General features: G+C 38.0%; 1 pseudogene; it reads right to left on the bottom strand.

Moving 5' to 3' along the window:
* Positions 1-12,718: 12,718 nt before the first annotated feature.
* Positions 12,719-14,607, bottom strand: LOC124406223 (annotated as a pseudogene).
* Positions 14,608-15,728: the final 1,121 nt, after the last annotated feature.

The following is a 15,728-nucleotide window of genomic DNA, read 5'->3' as shown; positions in this document are numbered from 1 at the left end:
GTCTTCACTGCAAACTAAGCAGCAGTATTTCTCCTTGTCTTTAGTTTGCGTTTTTTTTTTTGGTGTATTTTGATTCAAACCCGCTTTTGGCTGCCCAGCTTTCGATTACCCAACTTTCTGCTGTCCAGCTTTAGGCCTCCCAGATTTTTTCGGGCCAGCTAATTGGTTAATCTTTGATTTCTTGTCAATCAGTTTAAGGAATCTTGCCGCCTGTTCATTTTTAACGGGAGTGGATGTAAGAACTTCAGCCTTTTGGCTCCTGTGCTTCCTTGTCGTTTTCGGTGCAGCCATTTTAGGTACCGGTCTCACTTCAAAAGGCAAATAGTAAACTTATTTTTCCGAAACGTTTGCAGACCTAGGTGGAGTCGGTGGTCGAGTTTCTCCGGTCGGATCGTCAACGTCTCCGAGTAAGATATTAACTGTTGAGGGTTCAATATGAACTGCTGTGAGCGGTAGACGTGGCGATGCAGGCTCGCCCATACTAATGTCACGTAGAGTAGTATCTGACTGACAATTCAAAGTCGAACTTTTAGCAGCTTCTTCGGTCAGAGGGCGATCAGTCATAGTTGATGGAGCAAAATCTTCATCACCGAATGCATGCGGATCGTACGGCCAAATGCCTGGTTTCCTGAATCGTTGTACGGCATTTTGAATTGAAGCTCCGTTGACATAGGCTCCAGAAAAGAGTTTTGCAATATCGTACTGGTTGATTATTCTTCCAGGATGATTCTTTTGGAATGTACTTAATTCTTGCTCGAAATACTTTTTAATAGGTCCGTAAACGGCCACATCAAGGGGTTGCATCTTGTTTGTTGTGTGTGGCGCAAAGGAAACAAAAATGATGTTGTTGGCAGATGCATGTACCAATGCTGGGTTGGTATTTATGAGATTCATGGTTGTCAAGCAATAACATTATTTTACGTTCCTTAGTAGGGCGCACCTTTTCTACAAAAAACTGAAGCCAAAGTAGGAATGTTGGTTCGTTAATCCAACCGTTATCAGTAACACTGGCTTGAGATCCTGGTGGTGCACCATCTAATAGTCGTTCTTGCATCCGTTTTCGAGCAAATATGAAAAAAGGCGGAATATATCCTCCAGCAGCATGACAGCAGCAAATGACAGTTGTAAGTTGTCTTCTTTCAGCGCTGCTAATGACCCCAACTTGCTTCTTGCCTTTAGTCGATAAAATTTTTGGTGGTTTGTTGCTTGATGTTCGTACTCCTGTTTCATCCATATTATAAATCGAAGTCGCATCAAACTTGTGTCGCTCTATCTGATCCCACAAAATAGTATAAAACCGCTCAACCTCTGGTCGATTAAATACTCTTGCCCTTGCGATAGAGGTAGGCTCTGGAGCCCGACGTACAATTTCAGGATGTCTTTGTTTAAATCCAGCAAACCAACCAGCACCAGCCAGTCCGTTTTTAAATGGATGCTCAACGTTATTTTTTGTTGCAAAGTCATTGACGAATTTCAGGAAGTCTAGACGAGTTACCCCGAAAAATAGACTGTCCAGTTTCTTCAAATATTTGCAAAAGTCTTCTTCTTGTTCTCCCGTAAAAACAGGGGTGAATCTGCCCAACTTTTTCTCACTGTTCCCTAACTTAACGTGTTGTTGTAGCGTAGTGTACGGAATACCGTATTTCTTGGCCGTAGACTTAATAGAGGCTGCTTTCGTTTGAATATCATTGACCGCACGTCTTAAAGATTCTTCTGACCACGCTGCCTGGTTGCTTTTTCGCATGTATTTATAAACCATCTGCAATAATCAACGAGATACTGACAATTAACTGAAGATACTGAAAAAACTGCCCGTCCGGGTAAAGCGGATCCGTATCCGCTTTGCCCGTATCCGCTTTGCCCGTATCCGCTTTGCCCGGTATCGCTCTTTCAGATTCAACTCCATGAGAACAACTGTTAAAGCCAAATATTAATACATATTAACCTACGATAAAAGAGGGTAATCATAGCGTTCAATATGAGGTAAGGTCGATTTAATTTGTTGAATAATGAGTAAACAAAATTCAGATACATACCTTGGCTAAAATCGTAACAAAGCGAGGAAAAAATCACAATAGGTGATTTCCACACACGCATTGTTTCCTGTAACAACTGACTAGCACTGTCATGGCGTCGGAACGCGAGCAATTTATCGATAAAATCAAGTGATGTGGTGCCACCTACAATAATTTAATGAAAATAACCCTTATCCGCTTTGCCCGCCCTTCCCCTACCTGAAATGCTACCAGGGTCTCTTGCAATGCCCAGACTTATTTTTGTGATCTCGTACATTCTTGTAAGTTATTTGAACTTGGAGTCACATTTACGAGCTGTACGATATGCTCTTTCTCTGCCATCAGCACTGATATGTGCTGCAAAGCTTGTTTTTGAGACCGACTGTTGTCTGAAAACAAGGTTTCATTGACTCTCTAATCAATGTCAATTAAGAAACATTTTGATGCCTTTGATCAATTGTGTACGCCTATATGTATTTAATAAAATGTACCGATTATGAACCTTTATGGTGATATCATACTATGTTTTATTAATCGATATATTTTCCTATGCAATCTACATAATCAATAAAATATATTGAATCCTGAAAAATGTGAAAAAATCGAAATTACTGAAAAAAAAAATAATTTATTCAGTAAAAAAATTGATAAAAAATTACCGTTTTGCCGGCCCACTTTGATTTTGGTTGGGATATTTTTCTTTTTGCCTACAGAATTTATGTAATTTTTTTCATAATTTTCAAAAATGTCCGATTGACCGTTTTCGAAAATATCATCTTAAGGGGTCGGGGGGCGTCAGGGGGCTTGGTAAAAATCTGAAAAAAATTTGGAGATGTTATTTTAGGCTAACGAAAAACCTCCGGTCAATAAGACTCGGATTGGAGAGGGTGAGGGTCAGACCCTTGTCGAATTGACCTGGAATGCCCCATATATATTTCTTACGTAGAAATAAACATATCAATAATTTTTTCTAGGAACAAGTTTGTTAATACAGTGATTAAAAGTCGTTAATAAGATCAATTGAAAATATGAATCAGTGACATCCTTCCCCTTCTTTGACAGTTACTAACACCCAAGATATACGTGTTGTTCCGGCTCTGGATCTATTACAGCCTACTATTAAAAAATTTGAGCTTAAAGATTAGCGTTCCACTGCTTATTTAAAATGTAAAGTTTGATTATTTATTGATACAATATTTTGATAAGTATGATCTTGCTGGCACACGATGTGACTCTGGACTAGAGTCGGCTGCTACTAAGGCTCGTGGCAAGACACGGGGTTGGTCGAGGCCACCTGAGCCTCGCTCGGGTCTCCGACTGTACAATAATATTAACACATTTGTACCTGCGTACCCGCATGCAGAAGAAATGCGCTGAACCACTTATCTTTAACAGACCGTACCGAGAGGAAATGATGAAATTTAGTAGACTAAACTAATGATTACGCATGTGCGTGCATTACAGTCCTTTTATGCAAGCTGCTTATCCCCTGCTTGAGCCGTCAGACGCAGCTTTGAAGTTTTTGTATGTAATGTGAATTTTTTTAGATTAAGCAGATCTCAAATAATTAATGTGGTGATTTGAAAACGCTTGGCAAACTAACCGATGACTGTTGATTACTACGGGTTTTGTTAAAAACGTAACCTCAAATATGTTCTTAAGGCCGATAAGTTTAGCAGCTGATACCTTGCTTCGAGTAAGTTGGTTCCCTTACCCTTTGAAAGATCAAATTAGCGCTGTACGATTAACCGATCAATAGATTTCAATTATTTTGTGCACACACTGACGGTCACTGAGCCTGCTAACTTTCATAATTTCATCCCGGCGTAGTACTGTACTGTACTATACTATACTCTATCATACCACTCAAAGAAATTGCGTTATTTGAAAGACATTCATGTAATGTCTTTTACCAATTTATTTTTTACGTATAAATACATACGATTTTGACTTCGGTCGTTCTCACAAGCTGTAAATGTAGTACTTTTCAAACTTGTACGTTTTATAAACCTTGGCGGCGTAAAATTCAACTACTGGAAGCTCACTTCGTTTGTTATACTTTGAAACCTCGATTAACCGATGTTATGTATCTTGCACGCAGATGAACTGGGCCTGCTAAAAAATATGAGCCAATTGATTGTCTGTATCTGCACGTGGGGAGTTTGTCGTTTGCATGAAAAGGTCAGTCGCGACTAATAGTTTTAGGCGTTCTTCAGACTGCAGTTTGGGAAAAGAAATCTTATAACTCTTTACAGTTGTATAATTACGTCTCATGGTTATAAACAATTTATTTTCATTTAGATGCTACTGTTATGGATACTTTCAGCACTAATTATGATCAATTCTTTGGATTCCAAATACTATGGAGTTCTGTTCGGACCTAACAATGGATTTCATTCCTCCGCGTCGCTCGCTCTCTTGTTACCCGAGCTCATTCTCCCTAGCAAATAATCCCGGTTAATCGAGGTTATACTCAATTTGAAGCTTAAGCAAAATCGTAAAACATTCACTGTGGTGTCTTTTGTGAGTAGACGTCCATTAAATAAAGCGTTATAGTGGATAACAAATTGTTATCGGGTTCTTTAAGGAGCAAATCAACAAAACTCAGCTGGTGGAGAGGATGCCTTTCGACAAGGGACTATTCTACACACGACTCTCTATTTTCGATGGAAGCCGCCCGCTCACTACCGCCGTACTTCAATTCGTAAGTTGCTACTTTGAAAAGTCTATGACAAAGATATTCAGGAAAGAAATAAATGCTTTCCACAAAATTACTTTGCACTCAGAAAATAGATGTAAAAGGGAGTTGAATTGGAATTGGTTTTCTTAAGGGGAAGGTTTGGTGCACTTGCTACATATGAGAAATATCGGTCGTAGAGGCTTCACGATTTCTTATGTAGCTTCATTTGCATTCGCGAAGGACCCTCTATCACCGCCAAAGATAAAAAAAAATCTACGACCATTTCACAAATTCTATCTCTTGTCTTAACTAAGATATCATCAAACTCATGCACAATTTTTGAAATTGTAAGTTCTTATATGCACAAAAATCGGTAGCGCTAAGCAATAATCACCGGCCACAGCATTTCATATTTGTCATTCGAAAAATCTTTTTCGTGGTCACACCGACTTGTAAATCTTTTTTCATACACAATTTTGCATAAAACAGTACTCCGAGGATGAAAAAAATATGCGTGACTTTTGTCGAATTATTTATAATTCGTTTACTTTATACGTATATATTTCATCAAAAACCATTCTCTGAGGGACAGCAAAAATTATCAGATTTCTCGTGAAGTAATTAAAAAAAAAAAAAATGAAATTGACAAATGATATTAGGATATATATTTTAGAAGAGCCCTGCGACGTCTCTTATACTCGGAAAATATTTTTACCTTCCGCGCAACATTGACCCTGACTCTGTACCGATACCGTATGCAGTTGTACGCAAGCAATGTCTACACGAGAATTTACGGATCTGTGACACTGTTAACAATGTCTTGATTTGTTCACGATCAGATCACAAACGCATGAACCAAGTATCGGCCTAGGTATGTGATTTTTAGTAAATAGTACACGAATTTGTAACCTTTTATAAATTTTTCGGATGGAATAAAAGATGCAAAGGATAATTCAGCAGAGGTTAAAGGAAACACCGCAGGGCGCATGTACAATGTGTTGGAACACCATTGACGAAGCAGCATTTTCAAAAAGTTCTGCCAATTTATCAACAACTCACAAAAAAGATAATCTACTGGAACAGTATGCGCAATATCGCACACAGAATTCCAATGAAAGCTTGCACATTATGTACCATTCAAATAAGCCCGCCTAGGAAAGTATTTGGCCAGGTTACTGAATTCAAACCTAAATTTGACCTCGGATTGTAATAATCTGTATGTCCATAATTTCCGCCTTGACCAAACTTCGCTCGCACTCCTCGGTCGACCAGAGAACATAACAGGTGTCTATTCGAAAAGAGTATACTATTTAAAAGTGAAGACTACGTGATATACAGTACTGATTGTAATTTAACATTTGATAATAGTGGCGAAGATCCTTATTTCACCAAATTCACATACATAAAAGAAAAACTACGAAAACGCACAACTCTTTTAGTTAAAAGGCGAAGAGCGAGGCACAATGACAGAGACATAATTCTACGGGGCATACTACGGCTGAATTTTATTTTTACACCTATTTTTATTTTACTATATTTTTTTATATATTAGTACATTTATTTTTTTTCATTTTACTGTATATGTTTTACTTTTACATCTATATCTATTTTATTATACACCTTTCATTTATACATTATTTACGCTAATTTATAAAAAAAAAAAAACGTTACAAATAGAGACTTGAGCCATTTAGTATTTATTATTTCTTTTTTTATTTTTATTAATATTTCAAAACATAGTAATGAGAACGATCCGTTACAATTATGATCTGGAGAAAATGTTCCAAAACAACCTATGCTTCTAAAAAGCGAGTTGAATTAGCTGTGGCTGAAGCCATTTGCGACTTCAACAACGGCAACTTGAGGGGCCTTCAGCAAATTCAACATGGCATTGGGCTCCGATCAGCAGTACGTCGATGGATATAGCAATGCGTTGTGACAAAAAAAAAATCGAACAGACAATACGGAGAACTGAAAAAATTTCGAAAAAAAATTATGGTGCCAAGAAATTATCCGAGTGCAGGCGATAGGAAGAACTTGTCGATGCTGAAGGACCAACGTACAGCGCAGGGCTCTTCTAAAATGCCATCTTTTGTGATTTTGGTTTTTATTTTCTTATTTTGATTCACGAGAAATCCGGTAATTTTTATTGTCCCTCAAAGAGTGGTTTTATGAAATATATACGTATAAAGTAAACGTATTATAAATAATTTACCGAAAATCTCGGATATTCTATTTCATCCCTGGAGTAATTTTTATGTAAAATTGTGTATGAAAAAAGATTTACAAGTGCAATCCCGAAAATGATTTTTTTACCGATAGAAACGAAATTTTGCAGCGTAATATCGGAACGCCGTGGCTGGTAATTATTGCTTAGCGCTACCGATTTTTTTATGCATATGAGAACTAATAATCTTGAAAATTACTCATGGGTTTGATGATATATTTTCATTGAGTAAAAGATAGAATTTGTCAAATGGTTATAGATTTTTTTTGCCGTCATAGAAGGTCCTTCGAGAATGCAAATGAAGCTACACAAAAAAATTATGAACCCTCTAGGACCGATATTTCTCATAACTAGCAAGTGCACCGAACCTCTCCCCTAAGGGGTATGCATAACCTTGAAATTTTCATAAAATCAATTTTTGGTGTATCATATTTGCCTGTTGCCTGCAGTCTTATCTTTAATTTGCAGCAAAGAGTTAATGAAAATTTCGAAAATTGACCAAATTATGATAATCTTAGTACAGCAGATCGGAACGTTCCGGTGCATTCCGGTTCTCGTGCTTCGTGGTATATTTTGCCTTCTCTGTATATTGCTATACAGCAATATCCATTTGTCCTACCAGGTATTCCAAACGAGTGAATTTTTTATCACTTAAACCCCGCCGATGGGTCATTCGTGTTCCCCCGAAATTTTTTACATGAAATAAGTAAAGAACTGACACAGTTGTGAGGATGGTGAGGGGATACGATAAAAAAAAATTCCATAAAAAGTATCGCTCGTCATACAAAGTAGAATAGTTATAAAGTAATTCATAATTTTTACAGATTTTTTAGAACACGTTAAGCCAACAAATAATATCCACGGACGCGAGTGGCCCATGTGCGGGGTTTGTGTGTACTAAAAAATAATGCGGAGTTTAAGTGTCAATATAAGTTCTTTCTACTCAGTAATTTCGGAGGAAAATTTTCGTAGCTATTTACCCCAATAAATTAAAGCCGCCGCATGTCAGCATTATTTAGTTATTTGCAGTCAGTGCTATGGTGCTACAGTACAGATCGATGTGCCACACATTAGATTGCAAGGAAAGTTCTAAACAGATGTATTCTGGTCGCAAAGGCATAAAAGATTCCCTTAGACGTCCTAGCCACGATAAAAACAAAATAGTGTAGGATTCCCCCATCCGTTCGGCATCCGAGAGGGATGATGAGAACACGTGTACTGCAGCGAAAAAATTAAATATAAATATTTCGGATGTAAAAAAGACACGTCATTTGACTTGAACATCGTGAACTTAGTCTTCTAATATCAGTGAGATTGTGGAATGTAAGTCGAGTACCAGAAGGGTGAAGCTTACAGAAGTAAATATTGCTGGGCTAGGTCTTCAAATATTCTTTTTGTAGGACAAGTGTGAACAAATTGTCGAAGCTGAGCAAGATTACTCACAATTCGTGTAGGTGAAATTTGAGAAATTTCCCCAATAACGGGATTGTCGAAATACACGAGGTACACTAACCAAACCACAAAAGCCATTTCCATATTTTCAGTAAAAAATTTAGCAGAAGAGGAAAAAAAAATAAATGAAAGACATGGAAATTCAGCAGGTCTCACTGTCTGTGGAGACAGGGCTTAGCAAAAACGTGACTACTATTCGCTCTTTGGTATACCGTCTCTTATCAGGCATTATGCGTCCCAAGTATTAGATTTCATGTTTAAATTGACCTCGCTGTTTGTATCTCGGGAACTACTGGACGGATTGTGGTGATTTTTTTTTAATCTGTACTAGTGCACCGAGATATGATCGAATATCACTATGGCTTTCCCGGATTGTTATTGGAACTCCCTCAAATCACAAGTAATTCAATTTTTACGCCGCAAAGGGCATAGCCGAATAAGCATGCCAAAAGTGCCCTTTCACCAAATGGATTCTTTCGATGACCAACTGTTTCCTCTTGGTAAATGACTTATCCATACCAAATTTTAGCCTTCTACCTCCATTTTGTTCGAAGTTTTCGCAAAAAACGTGATTTTCAGCCGTTTCGCGATAACTCCGCTATTTCTACTCGAAAAATTCCAGAAAAAATCACAAATCCAGCAGACGTTCGTACACATATTGAGGATTTTTTTCAGATTTTTCGGTATCAACCTGGATCTTACAAAAATTTTTGAACATTTGGATCGCTGGTTTCCGGTGGATTTTGAAAAGGTACCACCTTGTTCTTATTACAATATAAACATCTGCATTTATGTGATTTTTTGTAATTTTTTCAGATTTTTACGATAGGCGCGTCATTGTCAAACAAATCAAAAACTGACATTCTTAACTATTTTATGGGCACGACTTCAAGATAAGGGCACAACTAGATAGGTCGGTCGAAAGTGCCTTTTCGCCACACGATTCGCGGATCTGAATTTCGTTCCGAAGCAAGTGAAATACATATTTTCACGTGAAAGTTGATGACCCCCTCTTCTCAATTTTTTTCGATGAGACATCTATCATTAGAAAAAATCGGCCAAATTAAAAATGTTCCTGTTTGTGGAAAACGTGAATGAGTGAATGGAATTGTGAATACGTGATTCACTAATTTTACAAAACTACACTGTGCAAATCGGAATAGCACATGCCCATAAGCTACTGTGACGCCCAAAACGCATCAGGCGTTACCATACATGTATATTCTCAGTACATATACGATACACTTTAGTCAAAACCAACAGATACAATGCTCTGATTGTATTCGAGTGCAACAAGAGACCTCCTGCATAAGCGTATAGGCCAAATATTAAATTGAATTGAGATAAGCATTGTGACGAGAGGTGAATCTCGCACTTATTTGGGGGGGGGGGGGGGGAAGAGAGGAGGGAGACGAGAGACGGGGAAGAGTGAATTCACGCGCCGTAATTGTGGAAATGCAGAAACGTTAATTTATTTGTTTTGTGATCGGTCTCGAGGGGGGTCTTAGGTACTAGGTAACAATGGGGTTGATCCCACGTGGCGGCTGGTCACGCCCCAGCCGATTAGCGTCCTTCTTAAATCTAAGTCCTTAAAACTAATGAATAATTACTAATGATCGTGTGAGTGAGAGGGTGGGTGTGTGAGTGTGTGGGTGTGTATGGGGTGGGGGTGGGGGGGGGCGTGTGTGAGGGGATCTGAGGAAGATGCAGTGGTTGGATGCGGTGATTGGCGGTGGCGGTGCGGAGCGTGGTTGGTGCACGGTAAAATGGATTTAGATCAGCTGACCTTTTCGTAGCGCTGTTAGGCAGTCTCCAAGGCGTCCGGCGACGTTGGTAGCTGGCACAAGAGTGACTTCTCCGGCCGGCCCGGCGCGTCTTCGGGTGCGCCCGGGCCGGTTCGGCATTGTTCGGCCCCGCTCCGCGGGTTTGGGGCTTATTGTGACGTGCACGCGGGGTGCAACGTCACAGCATGAGAAGCCGAGAATATGACTGAAATCGTGAGAATATAGATTCAGTCAAATCGGAGCGAACAAAGTCGAACAAATAGTAGCTATTCGCTCCGTGCAAGCCTGCGAGTGCGACATCTGGTGGCTCAAAAACGCAATTTCCCCGGAGAGTGTAACCGTGATTTGTTTGGACGAATACGTTAAAAAGTGAAATTAAATTTAAAAAAGCTTTCGTTTTAGGATTATCCTTGCGTAGCTGTGTATGGAATTTTCTCTATAATTAAGTGCAAAACAAATACGAAAGTAAACTTTAATTGATAGGTATATATTCATGGTTGTACGATGTATTTTGAGGTTATTCATGTAGTAATGTAGGCTTATAAATATGTGCTTTTTATAATAATAAAAAAAGATTGAATTAACGCATGCGTAGGCGTTGAAAGTACTACGACAAAAATCCAAATTCATGCATTCCATATAAAATAGTGTATCAAATATATTATCGAACATTAGGTATAAGATGAAAAAAATGTAATATATTCACTGATATTTCCTTTTTCATTTAAGGAAAGTCACTCGTTGGATCAAATTTTATTTGGTCATTCCCTCTCCAAAACTGGATACAGTTATAAAAACTGGGTTTGAAGATGTTAAGCATGACATATTATTCCAACCTGAGACAGTGCCAAAGGGCAAAAAGCTAGTCGAAGCAAATCATGTTTACAGCATTGAAGAATATCGAAGAAATGGGCAGAGCTATCTCATACAAGCTCAAGTATTAAGGCAAGCTTCTGTAACGTCTGAACCATACACGACAAAGCTGAATGTCAGTTTTGAAGTATTTTTTTCATGATTGTTATTTATAATTGTTCAAAATAAATCATTGATTTTATATAATATATGTTTTTACAGATTGACACTATTCGTAAAATAACATCTGTTTCGTGTACTTGTGTGTACAATAAAAGTAGAAAATGTAAACACATTGCAGTTTTGATCCACTACGTCAACAATGAAGCCAGTTTATCAAAAACGAATTATGAACAACAGTGGGGGAAACCAACGGTCCGCCAATTCGCTAAAGAAAAGTACTCTAAGGGGAAGTATTTTTTTGAAATGATTCCTCCTCAAAGGAACTCAGAAGGCAAGTCGCATGACGTAAACATTTCTGAGCTAAATGAACCCTGTGCTCTGCGAACAGTACTGGTCGAAGCTAGCAAAAATAATAATGAGCGGGCGATACAAAATTTAATGGAATCGATGTCGACAGAAGTTGACGTTATTCTACAGAAAGAAGAATGCGAATCATGTGTCAATACTTTCTTCGCTTTATGTGAAAGCAAGTCAATATACATGAATACTCAAATAGTGAAAAAAGAACTGAAAGAGTCTTATACGAGGGTAATTGTGATGCCTAGAAAAGAAATTGTTAATTTATGCTGTAATACAGTAGACCAATCGAAATGCAAGAAGTGGTTTGAAGCTAGATGCTTACGAGTATCTGCAAGTAAGAATGCCCATAGTATTAAGAGCAGAATCAAGAAACCTGTGGAATCACTAGTCGCAGAAATGCTCTGTCCTAAATCTGTCGATACAGTTTCTACTCGGTATGGAAGGGAGCACGAGTCAGATGCTGCAATACAGTATCAACAATTATATGGTACTGATGTCAAAAAAGTAGGGCTTATTGTTAGTGAGAAACAGCCATGGCTGTGCACTAGTCTCGATGGTGTTGTTGTTGAAAACAGTTATGTTATGTGTTATGTAAAATCGTGGAGCTCAAATGTCCCAGCAGTTGTGTAAAACAACCAATTATTGACTTTGAATTAAAAAAGTGCAATGTCAGTTACTTACAATTTCGGGGTGATAAAGTACAACTCAAAGAAAGTTCGCCATACTACACGCAGTGCCAAATTCAGATGTATATATCTGGATTAAACATTTGTGATCTATTCATATATTCACCAGTTGAAAATGGAAGTTTTAACTTTCCAGTTCATCGCAATGAACAATTCTTAAAAGTTGTTATAACCAAATGTGAGAATTTCTACTTTCAACATTATTTACCCGAGTTACACAAAAAAATGTTGAGAGAAAAAAGTCAAGAAAATATGTTGAATATCAACAAAGACAAACGTACTCGTCTATTTACTGGACTCGACATTTCAAATAAAATATAATTTATATTAAGTTTTGATAGTATTTTAAAAAAGCGTTGACGTGTATTGGATATACATTTTAAACTTCATGTTGCTTATGTTATATTGAGGAAAACCAAAAAATGTCACATATGAAAAAATGTATGGAAAATAAAAAAGATACAGTATATAAAAAGATGAGAAGTGTATGATAAGATTTTATTTACAAATAAATACATATTTTTATAAGTATTCAAATGTTACTTATTTTTATCTGTGTTTTTATGCGAAATTATAGGAGGCTGTAGATTCACCAAAACACAACACACATGTATTATATCATCAATACAGTTGAATAAATGTTCAGGTATCTTGTTTAAAATCTGATAAGTTCTTAATCGCTGCATGATTCTTTCAACATGAATGCGAACCCTTGCTATACTGTAAGTTTCTTCAGTTTCTTCTTTTGTAAATTCAGATTTTTTCTCTAAAAATGGCGGCATAACAAGTACTACTTTTTTACCAGTTTTATCCATGGTTCGTCGGATTTCCGGGAAGCCTTTATCAACCAGTACAATATCTCCATCTTCTAACAAATCTAGTAAACCAGATTCAACTGTCATTTGTGAATCACTTTTTCTTCCACCAGCCACTTTAGATTTGAAACTAATAAAGCCTCCTGGCGTGATTCCAATGAGAAGTTTTGCAGTGAAACCTTTTTTGTAATGTGAATAAGTATACACACGGTTATCAACACTGGCAGGAATTTCGATTCTGAATTCGGTACAATCAATTATAACCCGAGTGTTACTATGATCCGGATGAAAACATTCAGGCATTGTCCCTTGTACTACATCCTTACTTGGCCAAAATACTAAATTAGCTGTAGCGCTAGATAAGTCTTGCAGAGTTGAAGAAAAAATTCTTGAAATCGTTGTTCGATGTACAGAAAAAAAAACACTGATTGCTGAAAACGTTAATCCAGTTTTCATTTTAACTAAAAATATGAAGTCTATTTTCTTTGGAAATTTTACAATTTTCTGCAGTATCATTTACTCTTCTTAATAAAAATTGAAAATGCTCAAGTGTCACACCAGCAAGGTCTAGACACTGTTCATTATTTTTGATTGACGTAATGCCAGCAAAACTGTTTGTAGTAGGAAGTTGGTCATTCTCGATATCAGGTCCAACTGACTGGTTGACATATATTTTATGTGGCGTACCACATTGTTTATTTTGAAATTGTTTTTTATTAGGCACCGTAATGAGGCGTGAGCTTATTATTATTTCTGTTTGGATTTCAACATCACTATGAGAAGTCGTGTTATTGATGTATCTACTGCAGATAAATGTTTTTTCTGGTTGAACGCAATCGGGTGAAAAAATATCCGCTTGACAACCTTGATCGCAAGTTTTTTTTCCCTCGTTACGTTGATTTGATACAGTATCTCTGTCCAGCTCTGACTGCTCCATCGATTCTTCAATAAGGTGTTGGGTTGCTTTTGTGGATATTGACTCTCGCTTGTTAAATCTTCGCTTCATAAATCGTTCATGTCTGCAATACAGATAAAATAATTATAAACGTTACGAAAGAGAGAATTAAAATTATTGGTATAATTGTTACGTTATGAAAGAGAAAATCAAAATTATTGGTATAATTGTTACATTACGAAAGAGAAATTAAAATTATTGGTATAATTGATTTGTACATGTATAAATTGATATACCTCTTAATTGCTCCGGTTTGATCCACTACTTTTGCTTTGTATGCAGGTGGAAATATGGTTAGAATGTAGCTTGGACTTAACTGGTCCTCTGATTTTTTATTTCCAATAAAATGCTCACTGCATATTACATCCCACGGCTTTGGACACCATGGTGATCCATTCGGACTGAAAATTTATTCAATTACTTTACTTTTTTTCATTACTTATTTCATACGTATCACGAACGTTGTGTTTGCTTTCCTGTGTCAGGCGTTCAGGCGTTACAAAGTTAGGTTATGTGACTTGCTTTTTCTCCTAACAGCTGTAATCCATTTGTTTCTCTGCTCCGCTTTATATTTCGCTGTTGGAAATTGGTAGAATTTGCAATTACTTTTTACACCATTGTTTTTACAGTTCACTGCACAACAAGTGCAATGGACCATTTTAATGAATAACACGATACTAATAATACAGAAAATCTCCGGAACTATTATCTTTTTCCGCCACCGACGCGCTGAGGTAGATTCGCTTATCCCCTCCAAGGGCTTGCACGGAGCGAATAGGACATCTCGAGCTAAATTTAGACTACCGGCGAAGAGGGGGGACCTCTGGAAGGAGTGTATCAATAGACGTCGCCAGCACGGTAGCAGGCTTTGTTCTCGCACTCTCCTTTGGCAGTGCAGATCCGTCGACAGTTTTTGTCTACGCTCTCCTTCGGAAGCGTTAACGGCATGTAGCAGTCTTACCTTTACCGACCGAGCAAACTCATTCTTTTTCTTTCTATAATTAATAAACATACAAACGGATAGGGTTGAAATTTCAAAGACGCATAGCTCTTTCGTAGCGAAATCGAGCAGGGTTACTCATATCCCGGAAATCGTCAAAAAAATTGGTGGTTTTTTGACACGTGTTACTATTCCCACATCTCCTGCATTTCAGGGACCAAAAAGCGCATGGCTGAGGTACCCTTCGCTATTCTGCGAGAAATGAGGAGTAAAATGAGCCATCGTGAGACTGTTTTTACGCAATATTGTGACCAGGCTATAAGAACTAGTAATCACAATAATTTCGCAAATAAAAGATGCTCTCGCGATCAGCTGGGCACACGGTCGGTACAGCCGAGCGTTCCTTGGTTGGCGTAGTCACCGCAGCACGAAGTGCCGCTTGCGTAACAATGAGCCCTGTAGCAGCTCACCCAGGAGCGTAGTTACTTAATCGGCTCAAGGTCAGTGGCGTTTAGGGATATCGCTGAATATGACTACGGGAATTTTCAACCCGCGATATAAAAGGTTCGTTTGAAGGTATAATACGGTTCCGGGGATAATACGATTCATGAAAATGTGACTCTGTAAATGTTTCACTTTATTGGTTTCATGCTCGAGTAGCAATACAAGGGGGATTCTGCGCCACGCATCCTACTTTACCGACAAAGCACCCTCCCCCGCCGCCGCCCAGCCCGGATGCAAACCCATCAAGGTTATCCCCACTCCGGCGAGCCGTCAGCGTTCTGCGTTACCATCACTTTGAGTTTTATCGGTAAGGGGTTATCATCGTTTTGATCCTT

Source organism: Diprion similis, chromosome 5, assembly GCF_021155765.1.
Source record: "Diprion similis isolate iyDipSimi1 chromosome 5, iyDipSimi1.1, whole genome shotgun sequence".
In the NCBI taxonomy this organism is placed as follows: domain Eukaryota; kingdom Metazoa; phylum Arthropoda; class Insecta; order Hymenoptera; family Diprionidae; genus Diprion; species Diprion similis.
This window is presented reverse-complemented; position numbering and strand designations above follow the sequence as displayed.